Raw genomic sequence first — 11,933 nt, 5'->3', positions numbered from 1 at the left:
GGGGAGAAAATGTCTAGAATCGATGTGATAGCATGACACGACACATGTAAACACATTCACATGTTGTTGTTTGCCAAAAAATACATGGCGATTTCAGTTACCGGTGCGCATGCAGCTGCCCATTACCAAGCTTGCAGAAGTGCCTCTCTTTTTGACAGATAGGCCTATCTATTAAAAGCTGCTGACGTCAAAAGCGACCGCCATCTTTGACTAGGGCAGAGCTGCTGCGTTCCATTGAAGAACTGAGGAGGTATCAACCACGCGCAGTGCCTTTGCAGCAATCCAGTCCATACAGAACTGGGGTGATATCGGTTAGTTGTTGAAATACGCAGACATTTCCTCCTGCTGACTGCAAGCCAACGACCACGGCACAGGTAGGAGAAAACTTTAGATTTCTATATTCTATTATAACGCAAAGGTTTTATTTTCGGGGGTTTTCACCAAAAGATTTTCACTACAAAATGAAGCACTCGGTTTTGAATTGTGAATCCGTTTTCGATTGAGAACATCGAAGGATATTTTTTGTTAAACCGGCATGATGGTAGCACTTGATTAACAAAGGTTTATTCGTTGCCTTTTTGTTTAATTCCCATGCCTGATTTTGAAATATATCCGTTCTAGGCTATGTGTATTGTTATTAGAAAGAGGCAAACCCGCCATGACCCTTGTGCTGTGCGTGTTAAATCTCCAAGAGCAGTCGATTTTCTGAAATTGAAGGATGCTGTATGTGCTAATGCGTAAGGTGTGGGCGTTTTCTGCGTTTCAGCACCTTGGACAACGACAGCTGGGGCTCGGCTGCGCTGTTATCGCTCTTGCTCTCAAACAGTCTCTCTCAGAAAATAAACAGACGAACACTCATTAGAAATTAAACAAAGACACGGCATTCTGCTTTATTAGATGTTCAAATCGTATTAGATATGACTTGTTGTGTTTTGCATCAGCATGCTTTGAAACGTGTATATTTAGAAGCTTTTGGGGATTTTGCGCAGAGCTGGTTTATCCCTCCCGCGAGTGATGCTTAAGAGGATGGTATTTTACGACCGCTTCCCAAACGCTAATATGGGTAGGCTACAGCCTACTGCTGATGCCGCAGTAGAATCGTGAATGATAGTAAGACTATCAAATCCAAAGTGTGTGGGGGGGATTTATAGCAGATTTAGAGCCTAATGTGGGTTAAAAATGCAGTTGGGGAGAAACATCCAAGGGGGTGGAAGAAGGGGTCCTCGATTGATTTAGGGAATGTCATTATAGTAAACTGCGCCAGAGTGTGTCGATGGGAGGGGGGAGGGGTGGGGGGTGGGGGGAGGGAGGGAGGGGGGTAAACAGGGGAGACACGACCGTCAAACTTCATAAATGTGCCACTATATAAGCACGTCCGTCCGTGCTCGCTGGCTGTAGCCTACTCAGTTACTTGCGTCAAAATGGCCACATCCCTGCCATGCCATTTAGGTGACGAGGCATCGGTAATTACCGTCTGTGTCTTCCCGGTGCTAGAGAATGGGCGGGGGCTCGAGGCGAGAAGAGCGGGGGAGGACGGTGAAACCCGCACTATGACATCCTATAGCCCCCATCCATCCACGCCATCTTATACGTATATGCACTGCACCTCGACTACATCAAACCACAGATGAGATCCTTAGATCGTCGACTTGTCAAGCACGTAGCATGTGGTGTAATTGACACCAAATCCGTTATGATGCAAGTGCATTCGTGCATTTCAAATGTCCTTCTACCATAATGGCTCCATGGAACGTTGTTGATTGCTGATCAGACCTTTAAGGTTTGCGGCAAATTAGTTATTTAGGTCACGTGCTCTTCTTGGTGCTCTTCTTCGCAGGTCGCACCTGGAAATACTGTTTTTAGATTTCAGCACCTGGTGATGCTGGACCACCGTCGCATCTCCCCCATCGCTCTACCCAAGCGTTTTCAGTCTTTTGTGCCATAATATCAGAGAGAAAGACATAGAGAGACAGAGACAGAAAGAAAGAAAGAAAGAAAGAGCGAGAGAAAGAGAGAGAGAGAGAGAGAGAGAGAGAGAGAGAGAGAGATCAAAATGGAGAAGCTAGTAACAGGCCGTTAGTTATGAGAGGAATCCAGCATTGAATGGAGTGTTGAGAGGGCCCGTGTTGAGCTGACAAATAAAGGGCATGCACGCATGCTTTCGGTTGACATGGCTGCTATAGCCTACCACATCGCATCATGCGGCTTCCATCGGTTTGACTGCAGAGCGTGGGCGGCACTATAGGGCTTTTTCCACGAGTAAATGGTGACTCATATACATACCATCACCAGCGGTAGCGGTTGATTGATTTCCGGAACAGCCTATTGTTCATTAATATAGCTGCTCTCTCTCTCTCTCTCTCTCTCGCTCTCTCTCTCTCTATCTCTCTCTCGATTTCAGAAACTATTACTTATATCACAATCTATATGATTACAGCCTTGGATTAATTAATTCACCTTTTTTTTTTGCCAAACATACCAACGAAAAAATGCCTCACTGTTACTGATTGATAATGATGCTTGTCAATTGAAAGAACCATGGTATTATACTGTATTTCGACATGCATTTGAGATGTACTGTATGCCTGGAGGAAGCTGAAGAATCGTGCATTATGCTCTGCTTTTTAATTTGATATAAGAATCACATTATCATATCAATCAGTTTCAAGCCAAATAGTCGATGTCAGGGGGACTGTGTGTGATGGTATCTCCATAATGAGGTCTGTATTGATGTTGAGTAATGTGCTGTTCTGACCAGCGGAGACTAGTGGACGCTATTCTAGGTTCATGGCCCTGGAAAAGGACTGTAGATTAGATTTTCAGTCAGGAAGTCCTGTATTATGCGTCCCAAAGGGCACCCCATACCATATTTACTGCACTACTTTTGACCAGAGCTCTATGTCATCCTATGCCATTTTTAGTGGATTACTTTTGCCCTGGGCCCATAGGGCTCGTGTCAAAAGTAGTGCACTATGTAGGAAATAGGGTGCCATTTGCAAAATATGTGTGGGGATTGACTGTATTGATATCATAATCTGGCAATTTTTGTGTAGGCTATTATCAATTCAGAAGCCTATTAGATCTAACACATACGTGGAAACATTATACTATGTCGCATGATAAGATTCAAACCAACCCTATGTTTAAGCTTTTCATAGTATGTATAGGCTTCTATCAGGTACAGTGTATTCTGTTTCACTACATAACATAGGCCTACTCCAGTAGCATCAGTTTCACCAAGAGAGTTAACCTTGCCTTTGACCTGATGACAGTAGTGGAGGTGGTAGTGGAACAGGAGGAGGAGGAGGAGGAGGAGGAGGAGAAGAAGGGGGAGGAGGAGGAGGAGGAGGAGGAGGAGGAGGAGGAGGAGGAGGGGGAGGAGGGGAGAGGATTTTGCATCTACTCTCTACCACAGGGGAGTTAGTCTCACTTCCCCTGAGAAAATCAGGAAGTAAACAATAAGACAAAATGGCTGCTGCTGTAGAGCAGAGGAAGCTGTGGCGATGTCCGGAGACTGAGGACTTTGGCGCGTTCCCTCTGTCACTGCCTAGGACACATGGCTGGGACACATTGATGGGAGAATCTTTCCATAACAAGTCTGCATCAGGCCTAGGACATAGGAGTCATACAATTTTGTTAGAAGATGTTGTAGAATGCTTCTATACCCAAAAGCCCCCTCATCTTTATAGTGAAGATAAAACAGAGAAGCTACAATGTCACCTTGCGCTGCAGTCTTTGAGATAGTTGTATAATGTTATGTAGGCTACAACTAATGATTCCATTTGACTGACAGTCATATAGTTATATTTACAAAACATGGTTGTTGGTTTTGGATGTCCTTTACTGAGCTATATTGCACTATTCAGCTTTTCAATCAATAAAATTGTGTTTATATAGCCATAAACCTGACCCATAGACCCCCAAAGAGCATGTTGCTAACAATTATTACTTGGTAATAATAGTGAGAGGCTGGAGTGTCACTCTGGGGGCTGTTCCCATCTGAGCTCTTCTTCTCTGGTGCTGCTGGGGGTTTTCCCATGACCCTCTCCTCCCACCACCCACCAATCAGAGGAGGGGCTGATGTTCCTCAGAATTATGGAAAATAGAAGATCATGTAGAATGAAAGGATTAGTGAGAGAAAGACTAGAAAGAACAAAAAAGGAAAGAGAGAGAGAGAGAGAAAGAGAGAGAGCGAGACAGAGAGAGAGAGGGAGAGAGACAGAGACAGAGAGAGAGAGAGAGAGAGAGAGAGAGAGAGAGAGAGAGAGAGAGAGAGAGAGAGAGAGAGAGAGAGAGAGAGAGAGAGAAAGAGAGACAGAGAGAGAAATAGAGAGAGAGAGAGACAGAGAGAGAGAGAGCGAGAGAGAGAGAGAGAGAGAGAGAGAGAGAGAGAGAGAGAGAGAGAGAGAGAGAGAGAGAGAGAAAGAGAGAAGAGGAAGAGAGATTGTACCTTTAATCTTCTATACTGCAATGACAATGCAGCAAAACATTTAATCCACTGCAGGTACAGTAGTACATTTACTAAATGTTTACTTTCGAGTAGAGATGTCCAAATCTGATGAGGGTGAATTATCCTTGGTAAATATCGTTTGTCTTCTCGTTGTTGGACCTTCTCCAAATCATACAGCGCATCTATCATAAAAGCATTTGTAAATAATATTTGTTGGTTATCATAGACCTCATAAACTATCTCTGTTTTTAGAACAATACAGTGGTCAGTGATGACAAGACATATGGTGTGAGCAGGCCTGCCAGTAACAAGGTATGACGCAGACTGCAACAGAAGTAAGTCTCGTGCTGCTAGCTGCTGTGACCACACAGATATCATCTTCCCAGTCAGTTGTATGATGGAAGGATTCCTCTGTGTTGAAATACGAGGCATATGATTGGTTGAAACCTCCTTGGTCTGGACTGAAGCACGGACATCGCCATCTAATCCTTTCTTCAATGAACCACGTTAACCAAGTCATCTGGTCTAGTCAACATGAATGTGCTTGGTCCGTTCACCATTACATCCTATAGTCCTATAGTGAGCTCAGGTGCCTGACAATAGGCTGGATAAACATTAGTATTGTGTTGACTCTGGGCTGCATTCAACACAATTACTGTATCTTATTCAGAAGCCAATGGAGCATGGCGAGTCTCTGTGGTGATATTGTTGCTCTACCTTTGTCAATCTGAGGCTGGGTAATTTATGATGCTGCAGTGCAGACAGTGGGGGTTCTGGGTAGATTATGCCAGGGTTATTCTGGCTTGTAAACAGGTCAGTGGCCTTGTTGTTAGAGTGTCTGCCCTGAGAGTGGAAGGTTGGGAGTTTGATCCCCAGGCGAGTCATATCAAAGAGAGTCATTTATTTATTTTTTAAATGGGACCCTATGCGTTTCTTCTTGGCACTCAGCATCAACGAGATAGATTGGGGGTAAGGCCCTGCGATAGACTAGTGTCCTGTCCAGGGGATGCTTGTACGTCACGCTATAGAAACAGGAGATAGGCTCCTGCTGTTGTGAGCCAAGGCTACTTACTTTATTCTGGCTTGTGTCGTATCGAGTAAATGCTGGCAATTATTGCTGATAAACAAAGGAGTCCGCTCATACTGAACCTTTGATCATAAGTTTATTCGTATCACAAGCTTTCAGCATGAGTTACAGGCGTCATGAGACCCGGAGAGCAGTGTCCTCGAATTGTAATGGCTGCTCTGACTTCTACTTCGTCCAGCATATACTTATAAACAATGCAAAAATATGGGTTGCTCCCTCTTCTGTCCAATCACCCGTCTCCCCTGGGGCGTCACCCCACAAACGGCTACTTTTGAACTAAGATAAACATTATTTTCTTTGTTCCTCTAAAATAGTCATAATCGTCATACACGACACTTGCACATACTGTACCTATAACTGCCTAATATGTGATCAGAATTCATAGTGAATGAGTAATGACCCTCTGTCTGTATGCAATACATCAGCTTTATTATCATATCACTGCCTGGGATTGGATCTCTCTCTCATTCTCTAGCCTGCACGCATGCATGCGCGTGCACACACACACATTTGATTTGCCAGAGAGATTTTGATTTGATCTAATCTGTGTGTGTGTTTGTGTGTGTGTGTGTGTGTGTGTGTGTTCATCGTATAGCTGACGCAGTAATATGTTAATGATACAGACGTTGGTTCACTGAGCTAAAGCTTCATGGGAATATAGAGAAGATCAATTAGGGACAATTGTAGGTAACATGCTTCAATTTCCTGCCTGGCCAATCAGCTCAATGCATATTTGTCTTGACTGGATTTACACGCATAATGAGTTCATTTTCTCACCGTCTGAAGTATTTTTCATAGTCGATTATGCACACCTCTCTCTCTCTTGCGTGCTACTATTACTACATGTAATAAATAGTAGGTTATAACATGCTTATTATATGTATTAACACCTATTAATGTTAATATTTAACAAAATGGAAATGTAGTCATGAGGGATTAGACAGAAGAAGAAGAAGAAGAAGAAGAAGGAGAAGAAGAAGAAGAAGAAGAAGAAGAAGAAGAAGAAGAAGAAGAAGAAGAATAGCAGTGCACTCTTAGAGATCTTGTGTGTAATTCAATGAGTGCACTAGGGAATAATACGATGTCATTCAGACGTAGCCATTATTATTAGATATTGTGAGTGAGGGTCTTGTCAGAATGTGTTTCTTGGCCCGGGGCCCACTAATTGCTTTTTAATGTCTTTGTCTTTATGACTCCTCAGATATTTAACAGCCTCTAATGCTGTCACTTCTTGGTTACTGAGGCTGCCGTCGCTGGACTACTGAGAAAAAAAAGAGGCTTATTTGACTGATTCATGGCAATTTTCCCCACATAATTGGATGTGTCCCAAATGGCACCCTATTCCCTATATAGTGCTCTATTTTTGATGAGAAACCATCGGGCTCTGGTCAAAAGTAGTACAGTGTGAAGGGAATAGGGTGCCATTTGGGACACAATTTAAATTATGTGGGGGAAATTGCCATGAATCAGTAAAATAAGTCATGAATGTGTTCACGGAATTGGAACATCTATGGAATTGGAACATCAATGTGTGTGAATGGAACATTGTGGAGTAGGAATCTGAATAGGCTGTATTACAGTACAAACACGTTCCAGAGAAAAAACATGATTAAGGGGATAATGTAACAAATCAATATTGATTAAGACATAGCACTTTGATTATCTATTACCGCACCATCAGTAAACCATCAGTAATTGTATCTGCATGTTCCTTTCAGGGATGGGGGTGCTTCAATATGCCCCTTGCGATTGAATTCCATCAAATATCACAACATTAAAAAAAGCATCTGCTGCAGGTTTCGGAGTGCCTATGCATCTCGACTCGGTTTTATCATCTCAGTCCCATAAAAACTGGAAGGTCATGCTTTTAATTCAAAACAGGCTGCCGACCTGTCTCGTGGAGCTGGGACAATAAACAGAAAATTATCCACACCGACCAAACCGACCACTTATCGTGGACATTTATCTAATATCGTTCATTATGATAAGTAGCCTATACTAGAGAAATTTGAAATTTGAAATGAAGTTTGCTAATATGGGTGATTGTTGGGACAATTAATAGCTACTACATTCAAACTAGCAGTAGTAGTTTGAAGGGTGACATAAAAAACTGGTGCACATAGTTATAAACTTATCGTTCTATTTATCATTATCGTGTTGATTCAGTCAATTTATCGTGATATGGATTTTACCATCTCGTAACAGGTTGTTGTGTTGTGTGTCTCCTCCTGCCTCTCCCATAACCTCTCGTCCCCACCCGCCCCTCTCCCCACCCCTCTCCCCTCTCACCCCTCTCCCAACCCCTCCCACCTCTCTTCCCTCTCTCCCCCCTCCCACCTCTCTCCCCTCTCCACCCTCCCACCTCTCTCCCTTCTCCCCCTCCCACCTCTCTCCCTTCTCCCCCCTCCCACCTCTCTCCCCCCTCCCACCTCTCTCCCCCCACCCACCTCTCTCCCCTCTCCCCCCTCCCACCTCTCTCCCCTCTCCCCCCTCCCACCTCTCTCCCCCCACCCACCTCTCTCCCCCTCTCCCCCCCACCTCTCTCCCCTCTCCCCTCCCACCTCTCTCCCCTCTCCCCCCTCCCAACTCTCCCCCCTCTTACCTCTCTCCCCTCTCCCCCCTCCCACCTCTCTCCCCCTCTCTCCCTCCCACCTCTCTCCCCTCTCCCCCTCCCAACTCTCTCCCCTCCCACCTCTCTCCCCTCCCACCTCTCTCCCCCTCCCACCTCTCTCCCCTCTCTCCCCCTCCCACCTCTCTCCCCCCCTCCCACCTCTCTCCCATCTCTCCCCTCCCACCTCTCTCCCCTTTCCCCCTGCCCCTTGCCACCCTCTGCGGCGGCCGCTCCTTGTCATGTTTGGCTTGTCACTTGTCATATTTCCCAGGACCTCCGGGGGCAGAGTGTCTGCTGTTAGTAAATGTTCCCAAGAGGAAGGGAATGAGCTAGTATGACCAGCCCAGCTGGGTGCCTCCCTAACCCTAACCCTAACCATACACAAGGAGACCGCAGAGGTGACCGCCTGCCACCGTCAGACGGGAGCTAGGGCTTCTGCTCAGCTGTCTTGTGCTCTGCAGTACATGGGGAGAGAGTATTTGTTTTCTTTTAAGTACTTTGTTGAGCATTTGATTTAGTTGAGGCTTTCTGAATGGCCAGCAGATGGGCAAGATTTGCACTTTTGGGACTATTCCATTGGCTCCATTGCTTCCGGCACCGCAAGCTTTAATAAAACGCATTGAAAGAAAACATTGACTATTTGGCCATGTGTTATCACACTACCTCAATAGTACCTCTGCAATAGGAGTTTTGGTTCTGACTATTTCAGGGAGATTTGACTGATTGATGGATGAGTTGCAGGTGCACATTTTTTGTGTGTTTTGTATTGAGGATTGGAGGAGGACGATCAACTGTACAGAGGGGACGTTGAGAGGACAATCAGATTTCTGAAACAGCCCGTGGCTGAGAAAGGATGTGAGAAGGTCATGAATGTAAACAGCAGGGTCAGCTACCCTATATCCCAGTGAAAACAGGTTTTAGAATAGAGATGACATCATGACCCGATTTTAAAAAACATCCTCACAATACGCTTCTTTAGCTTCCTATGATTTAAAGAGGACTCATTCTTATTCCATAGGCTAATATCTCATAGATTCAACATACACCACAGAGCACATATTGATGTGTAAATGGTGTTGTTGTGGTGGTAGCTTGAGCAAAGACTGAGACTAACCGGAGGAAGAAGACAACGTGGCAGCCGTTGCGGACAAAGGGTCACTGTGAGCATGCAAACACACACACACACACACACACACAGAGAGACAAAGACAAAGAGCTATTCTCTCTTTAAGTGTTGAAGCAGAACAATGATTCCGTCTATTGTCAGAGCAGACCATGTGCCAGTTGGTCTGTGAGGTTAGGAAATGCCAGTCTAACTGAACATTTGTTTGGTCTGAGTGCTTGAGTCAACCACATAGCTGCTGCCCACTGGATGAATGACGAAGGCAGTTACCTTTAGCTGAAGTTTTGACCCGGGGACGGCACGGAACGCATCCCTGAGGAATTTAAAGCACCTCCTTGAAATTCTCATTCCCTCGTTCATTTTGATTTCAGACAGCAAGGTAATGTGTTTGTGGTTCTGTACCAGGCAGGGTCTTTATTTCATCAATACAGGTACATTCATTTGAGGTTTTCTAGGTGAGATCATTTGCAGGCACACAAGGGAGAGCCAGCCGACAGGGGTGGGGGTGGGGAGAGCGTTCTGTAAGTACTCTGTGATTGGACAAGGCATGAAATATGGCCACCTCATAAGATAAGGGAACGTGTGGGGAATGCGAATGAAGTCATCTCAATATTTTTCATTACTGGACCTGCAGTGATTATAGCTGACTGTAGCTCAGCCATATAGTATATGAAGAGTGCCTGTTATATAATACAGGTAAATGGTCAAAGTAACGCATGCATTAACTGATTAACTGCCTTTTTAATATCTTATTAATTCCTCAAAAGTCTTTAGTCAGCTATAGAGGCGTACACAGTGTTAATTACCTTGGGAAATGTAAGAGCTGTCATATAAACCGTTTAACAACATATTGTCTGCTGCCATAATGAAATGATGCTATAGTCAGCAAAGCTCAGTTAAACAATCCCTATAGTGTGTGTGTGTGTGTGTGTGTGTGTGTGTGTGTGTGTGTGAGAGAGAGAGAAAGAGAGCGAGAGAGAGAGAGAGAGAGAGAGAGAGAGAGAGAGAGAGAGAGAGAGAGAGAGAGAGAGAGAGTTTGTCTTAGCTGGTATCAGGACAAATAGTCAGTTAGGCCTAGCAGTGGCTTGCATGGAGCAGTGGTGGAGAACATTACTTGTGTTAGAGTAATGAATAAGAGGATGAAAGTGGAAAACATCTCCACAGACACTTTTTTTTTGGAATGGTGTTATACTTCCTCTGCAGGTATTTGGAGCTTCCTACCAATCCCAAATGAAACAATCACCAGTATTTTGGATATGGAGAGAAAGAGGGAGGTAGAGGAATAGATTAGATAGTGGATGGGTTTGAAGAGGGGAGGGAGGGGAAGGAGGTCGAGGAAGGTAGAGAATAAGGCAGCCTGTCTCTCTCAGAGGCAGATGTCTGGCAGCTGTCATATGGAAACAGAAGAGAGTAAATCATAGTGAATTAACTGAGCCACTCAGTAAATGTGTCTGACCTTGTTAACATGACAGAGACCCATTCTCTCTCCGCTGGATCTGAGAGTAACATAAAGCATCCTGTTTATCTGTCAGTGGAGATGGACATGGACCGTTCACCCTCACACATTGATTGTGTTGATTCTGTAGTCCAGATTTGTAGGTTGTTTTTGCAGTAGCATGTTTACCTTGGGCTCTATTCAATCCGTATCGCGTTGCAGCAAGATCGAAATGTAACGTTCCGTGTAAGCAGAGACTGCATTCACGGTAAACGCTGCAGATGTTGGCTCAATAGGAAATTACCTTTATATTTCTAGCGCGCTATCTGTAACGCTTTAGCCATGCATATATTTAAAGTCAGAGGATTGGATGTATATATTTTATATAGGGTTTTTCCAAGTGCTTCAAGCCCTCTACATAGTAAAGAGGATTATATGTACTGTAGCATATACAGTATGTAGGCCAGGTTATGTCCTATCTGCGTTGAATGTGTCAACTAGTTATGACATACGTCTCCAAGGGGTATCCATGTCTCTGTGACAACAACCCTAGTGGATGCTCCCTCAGCATGAAGCATGTCTTCACAATGTCCAAGAGAGGTGATAAACCCCGGGCTTGGTGTTCACACTCATAATGACGACAGTCTTGTCAGATCTCAATCTAAATGGATCAGAATCTAAGTGGAATCTTTAGATCAGAAGCTGAATGGAATCTTTAGATCAGAATCTAAATGGTTCACACGCACATATCTCTAGTTCGTTCTGAAAACATTAAAATAATAGCCGGATTAAATAATATGATTAAATAGGTTGATTAACTAATTCATTCATTGGTTTATTACAATTCAATTAATTGATGGCATGTTTCCAGTTGCCCTCTGCACACCTCAGTTTAGGACTGGTTGATGTGCTAGTTTCAGCGGTAAACTGCAGAGGGGATAACAGGCAGCCTTCAGGGGCTCCAGAGAGCGAAGGCTGCCTGTTTGCGTTTGAGATGTAAAGTAAAAGGTCAGAGCAGCATTCTCAAACTAATTGCCTGGATTTGGTTATGTAACTAACAGAGACAGCAGAGAGAAAGCCTTTCTTTCTCTGGTAACACATTTTGATGCCCTGTTTTTCAATCTAATTCGATTTTAAAGTTAAAAGGCACTGCTGCTGCTGCCCGGTCGGTAAGAGATTTATGTAATCCAAGATGGCTGCTGGTCGTGTTTAGCCATGCAGGAGAAG

The 11,933-nt window shown here is 44.3% G+C and overlaps 1 protein-coding gene across 1 annotated transcript in view; it reads left to right on the top strand.

Annotated features, from left to right (window-relative positions):
* Positions 1 to 220: 220 nt before the first annotated feature.
* LOC121548623 (synaptosomal-associated protein 25-A) overlaps positions 221 to 11,933 on the top strand; it is a 34,922-nt gene continuing 23,209 nt past the window's right edge. The window contains exon 1 of the mRNA XM_041860139.2: positions 221 to 374. The gene's annotated coding sequence lies outside the window, so the exon portion shown is untranslated. The remainder of the gene's footprint in view (positions 375 to 11,933) is intronic.

This window comes from Coregonus clupeaformis, chromosome 33 (genome assembly GCF_020615455.1).
Source record: "Coregonus clupeaformis isolate EN_2021a chromosome 33, ASM2061545v1, whole genome shotgun sequence".
NCBI classification, from domain to species: Eukaryota; Metazoa; Chordata; class Actinopteri; order Salmoniformes; family Salmonidae; genus Coregonus; species Coregonus clupeaformis.
This window is presented reverse-complemented; position numbering and strand designations above follow the sequence as displayed.